This window comes from Carex rostrata, chromosome 6, assembly GCF_964058835.1.
Source record: "Carex rostrata chromosome 6, lpCarRost1.2, whole genome shotgun sequence".
NCBI lineage: Eukaryota > Viridiplantae > Streptophyta > Magnoliopsida > Poales > Cyperaceae > Carex > Carex rostrata.
The window spans coordinates 9066451-9072540 of record NC_135923.1 but is presented as its reverse complement, the minus strand read 5'-3'; the positions used below and the strand labels follow the sequence as shown (position 1 = coordinate 9072540).

General features: G+C 34.3%; 1 pseudogene across 1 annotated transcript; it reads left to right on the top strand.

The window, feature by feature from the left end:
• Positions 1-4751: 4751 nt before the first annotated feature.
• LOC144555586 (wound-induced protein 1 pseudogene) lies at positions 4752-5758 on the top strand (annotated as a pseudogene). Its single transcript, XR_013512069.1, has one exon. The product of XR_013512069.1 is annotated as a wound-induced protein 1 pseudogene (transcript).
• Positions 5759-6090: the final 332 nt, after the last annotated feature.

Below are 6090 nucleotides of genomic sequence, written 5' to 3'. Positions count from 1 at the left end.
GTGATTAGGATTTAGGCCGACAGCTGAACAAATCATCCGAAGAAAAAAAAAACGTGATAAATATTTGCAGCGCGTCGTTTTTTCTTGTTCTCTTGGTCCATATTTAATTGAACACTGAATAAAAAATCATTTAAATCGTCAGAAGCGAAATAATTAAATCAGTCTAAAATAACATAAATTTAACGATAGGCCGATTTAGATAAAATCATCTATCAAAATTGTTCTATCTTTTATGTCCTTGAAATTATTTTAGATGATTTAGATCAAATCATCTAGAAGGATTTTTTTTTTACTTAACTTAGATCTTCTTGACTTTAAATCTCTATCAGATAAGAAGTAATTTAACCCAACTTAATTTGAAATAATTAATCTAGACTTCTTTAACATAAAAACCTTAAAATCGAGATCCTTATTTTTTTTAAAAGATCAATTGACCTGCTCCATTCCTAAAAAAAAAACCCCTAAAATCGAAACTTTCACTCTCTGCTTCTTTTTTGAAAAAGATCAAAATTTGTCATCCTTTTTCCTGCTATATTCCTTCTATATCACCAATGTCCAAAAATTTTATTTCTATCGTATTCACAAAAAAATAAACCAAAACACCTCAATTAAGTGGGAATTCGAAATTCACCCAGGTCGCCAATTTATCTAGCGGCTTCAAAGACCAAGAGCCACCAATTAACTCTGTAGCCCCACTATGAAGGCCTACAAATAAACTGGTGGCCCCAACTTTTTTTGTAAGTGGCATAGATTTCAAGGAATTCAAACTTTGAAATTATTTTATTTTAATCCACATAGTACTTATTTCAAAATTTCAATCCACGTGGCACAGGTTTCAAGAAATTTATAAATTTTTTGTAAAAAAAATATGGGGTGTCAATTTATTTGGAGATCTCTAGACTAGAGTCGCAAGATCAATTGGCGGCTCTCAGTCTTTAAGACTGCAAAATAAATTGGCGGTTTGTATGAATTTCGAATTTCCACCAAACAAGCGTGTTTTAATTTTTTTTTTATTATGGTATAAATAAAAAATTTCGGCACCAATGCAGGGATCAAGCCCCAAAACCTCTCTACTACTGATTATGAATGAATGATGAGTCAGTAAATGTTCTTAGTTGTTATATTAAAATTGAAAAAAAATAGTTTTTGATCTAGTAATAAATTAAGAGAACCAACATTTTACTATAAACTTTATATAAAATCATGCATAAGTATATAAATTTTCAAAATAAAGAAGAATCAATTTGACCCCATTTTATTTAGAGTCCGCCTAGCAGCGAGAGAGAAAGATAAAGATAAATTATATGAATTTTGTTTTTTTTTCTTTCAACACGACACATCAGCGAGAATAACTAAGCCAACTCAGCAATTATAATAGTAGAATTAGCAGAATGGTTGATTTGAACCAATTTCGATAATATTAGGAGTTGATTAAACAAACAAATAAATGTTGACGAGCTCATTTAAACCAAATTAAATAGTTTAAAGGCAAAATTTAGACTTTTGCCTCTCTTTTTTTCCAAAATTTTGAATAATCAAATTCAATGCTTGCGAAAAAATTAATATCAAGATTCTAGAATGATTGCCGCAATTTCATCATTTTAGAAGTCCAATTACCTAGTTCAATAATAAATGAATCAAATTAAGTAAGGTTAATCAAATATTTAAACAATGTCACTTCTATTTACTATTTATGATAATAGTTGAATTACATATTTTTAGTTCGTAATTAATTAATAAGATAATTTATAATACATTAAATTTATGTTATTTTTATAACGATCGGGCATGACATATTTTGTGTACTGCTGACAGAAAAAAAAATGTAAAAAAATACTTGCAAATAATTGAAAGATAGCAAAATGAAACATGTTTCAAGTAACAATAACACAAAACAATTCAATAATTCGTAACTTAAATACTGTTTTGTATCAATTGTTGTTCGAGCAATAATCTTTTTCGTCTATTTAACTAATTTGCAAAAACATACAATTATTGAATTTTATGATTTCTTATATTTTTGAAAGATATGTAGGTTCAAGTTAAATGAAATTGCATTATGGAATACTTGGACTGAAGAAATCATGAATACATTTATCAAGAATACAAATTGTAAAATAAGAAGCTTGATAAAGTAAGTTTGAGGCTGTTTAAACATGAATCAAACGTTGGTAACGTTTGTAAAACATTGCAACGTTTTAGGCCTGTCAGAAATGCTGAAGTAATAGATTGATCAAACTCAGAAACAACTTAAAACGTTATAACGTTTTTATAAATGTTGTAACGTTTTAGGATTGTCAGAACTACTGAAGCACAGCTGTACAGAATCAACTTGAAACGTTGTAATGTTTTAGGAATGTCTGAACGTTAAGTACAGCTGTATCAAATTCAAAATTCAAGTTACAAACGTTGTAACATTTGTTAATAGTTACAGCGATTTAGTTAAATCAGCGTTGTAACGTTTAACAAAAGTTGTAACGTTTTAATTAAATCTGACTTTCAGAAATTCATGTTTTTTATCAAGATTTTACAGTGCAAAACGTTATACAATCGTTGGTAACGTTTTGATCGATTAGCTGAGCTGTCAGAAAATTAAAACCCTAAATCGCATTTTGAACTAAAACGTTGGTAACGTTTTAGCTCATTTAGCTCATTTTTGAGCTGTTTCTATAAATAGGGCTTTGAGATTTCTTCCCAAAGCATCTGAGCCGACCCTAATCTTCTAAAACGTAATTTTCTGAGAGCTTTAGTTACTCCATTGTTGTGAGAGCTTAAAACTTAAAAATTCCTCAAACAACCTCAAACCCACTTCACTAATCTTGAGTTAGATTAGGTTAGAGTGATATATTGAGTGTTTATCTTGAATAGCTTAAACTTTGAGACCTTATTCTCATATCTTTGAGTTGGCCGGTTGACTTCACGCTTGGATTGTAAGGGCTCAACTGTTTACAAGTTGTAATTCTTTCGTATTGGGTAATAGAAACGCGCACCCACTAGAGGTTGTGAAGTCCCAGAGACGTAGGTTTTTGTTTTCCTGAACTCCGTTAAGCGTGTCAAATTTCTCTAAACTCATCTATTTACTTTTAATTACGATTATTTTCAGTTTTTAGAGCAATTAGTGGTGCACCTAGTATAACATCAATAAAACGGGCTTAATCCTTAATAGCCTTTTTAACAAAAAAAAAAAATCAATAATACAAAGCAATTTTACAAAAATGAAAAATAAGAAGATGAGATAACTTCTCACTGAAAAAAGAAGATAAGGTAACATTGTTGAAAATCAGAAAATTATTTGTGAGGTTCAGATCGGAACTTATTATAGAAAATTTATATCTCAAATTTAGCTGTCAAGATAGTAAAAGTTTCCAAACTATATCTAATTAAACAAAAGTTAGATCCATAACTTGTTAGATTGGGTTGGACGGCTTAAATGGATTGATTAGAGATCTAGTATTCTTGTTGCTTTTGTGTTGATAGTCTCTACAAATTTCAATAATAATAAAAGAAAAAAAAAGATAGTCTGTACAAATGAAAAGCAAGCCTGCAGCCGCTTCTTTTTTTCCATTCCTCATTTTACGTTTAAAAGTAACGAGAAAATATCGAGAAAATAGTAAAAGGGAAAAGCAAGTGCTTTCCGCCATGGTCCATTGCCTTTTATAAAAATAAACCTTTAACTTTTCCTTTTGTATGTTTTGTTCCCTCGTTTCTTTTCAGATTTCCACCCGCTGGCCTAACACCTTGTTTTGGATGGAGAGTAGAGGGAGGGTGGGAGGGAATTGAAAGAAAAGAAAACTTTCCGTCAAATTGTGTTTGATTGACAAAATTATATCGGAGATGAAGGATACAGGAGGTGAAAGGTTTAATCTTGTATCATTGTAATTAATATAATCGGTTTACCTTCCAATTTAGAGTGTAGCAGGTGAAAAGAAATTTTGTTGTAAATATTTTAAAAAAAAATAACACAAATGTTTAACTTTATATCTTACTAATATAATTCTCATACAAGTTTTTTATCACAAATCTACAACAACCATCAAATTTCTCATTAACCTTCTAAATTTTAATCAATCAAACAAGAAATGTGACAAAAAAAAAATTAAATTTATTTTCTCTCATTAATCATCCAAACACAAAAAAATTAAATATATTAATTTTCTTTTCTATTCTTCACCTCCCTCCCTTCCTCTACTCTCCATTATCTTTAACTTATTTTACTTTACCGAAAACAGTAATCCAAATTATCCGATAGTAACAACTGGCACCAAATATTTTCCAATAAATAATTGACATTATTTTTTTACAAACCGTAGATTTCGCTCAAAGTCCGAGTGCAGCGTAAACTGGTCAAGTTCAGGCTTGACTCATGGGAGGTAACTAGCTCCCGTGCGCTAAGAAGCGGATCCTAACAAGAGGCCTGGTCAATAATTTAATTCCTAGACCACCGACCCCCACAGTACCTGGATCCGTATCCTCCCAGGTGCCTGGCTCAACAAAATTGCAACGAACGGATCATATTTACTCTCAGTCGGTCGCGATTCGGGATGACGGGGGCCAGGATTATTTGTGCTTTGAGATGCGTGCTAATCCATTTTCTAACCGTCCGATTCAATTCTACTCAGTCAGGTAACCTGAGGGGATACGAATTCTATAGTACCTTGCCTCACTTGTCGGCGCATTAAACTGTTGCAACAGGTGCACCATTAACTCCTCATGTTTTATGGATCCAAATGGCCCACTTCCTAGTTCCTGCCCCTCCAAAATTCCTATAAATCCCCTCCCCATCTTCCCTTCCTATCCTATTCTCTTCTCTTCTCTCTCAACACCTCCCAAAGCACAAATCCTCTCCAGTTCCCGCGCTCTCTTCTTGAGTTCTCCCCCCTTACAGGTCTCAAAAGCAGAGCCGCTTTCGGGCTCGAGCAGGAGCTGGCTAACCTAACTTCCTTTCAGGCCGTACATGAGTCCGACTCTGATCGGAACAAGTGGCTAGTGCTCAGACTGTACGAGGGGCTCAACAACCGTGACGTGGCAGCGGTTCACCAGCTCCTCAATCCCGATCTGGAGTGGTGGTTCCATGGCCCCCCGGCGCGCCAGCACATGATGCACCTTCTGACCGGTGTAGCACCTGACGACTCCTTTGTTTTCGAACCTGTCCACGTGGAGGCCTTTGGGTCCACCGTTCTCGTCGAGGGAACCGGATCCAACCTGGGGGCATCGGTCTATTGGGTGCACGCCTGGACCGTTGGTTCCGATGGGATAATTACCCAGCTCAGAGAGTATTTCGACACCGATCTGACCGTTACAAGGCTTGCTGATTCAGTGAACCAGGTGCACGGAACTACCTCGAGCTCAAGCTCGCGTTCGCACTGCTTGCCCGTTTGGCGCAGTCGTATCCGTGACCCGACCTGCAAATCGCTTCCGGGTTTGGTTCTTGCTATCTAGTTTGATACTTTGATAAACATAAGCTATTGAATGGGCTGAGGGCCCTGGTGGTGTTTGCTGGTTCGGTTTGCTTTTCATTTGGGATTTCCAATTGTTGTTTTAATTAAATATAATTAGTGTGTTTCCTCGTGTGGTTGGATTTAGGTTTGAATAATAAGTTTGCTGTTTGCGTGTGCGACAAGGTTCTAGAATGGTGGGGATAAGTCGGTGTATTAATGTTGGGTATCTGGATTTCTGGTATAGTGTAATGCTGTACGATAATAGTAATAGATTATCCATGCGGTGTTTTCTTAATAAAAGCAAAAGAATCTCTGTTTTTTTTTTCTCTCTTTGTAGATGCAATGGATAATCACTAATCTAGGCTTCCAACGAGATTGGAGTTGCTTAATGTCAGATTAGCATCTTTCCTATAAATATAGTTAACTTAACACAAATAAAAAACAAGAGTAGATAATTAATCACTTGATGGGACATGTATTACATCAGTACATGTACATCACATCATTATACTAGTGGCTGTTTAATTACATCGACCCACCTTTTTGTCCTTTCCGAGTTAGATTTGTCAAACAACTCGTGATTCGTGAAAAGTATAAATTTGTTGAGATAATAGATAAGTTTTCCTCCAAAAAAACAAAAAAAAAATACGCT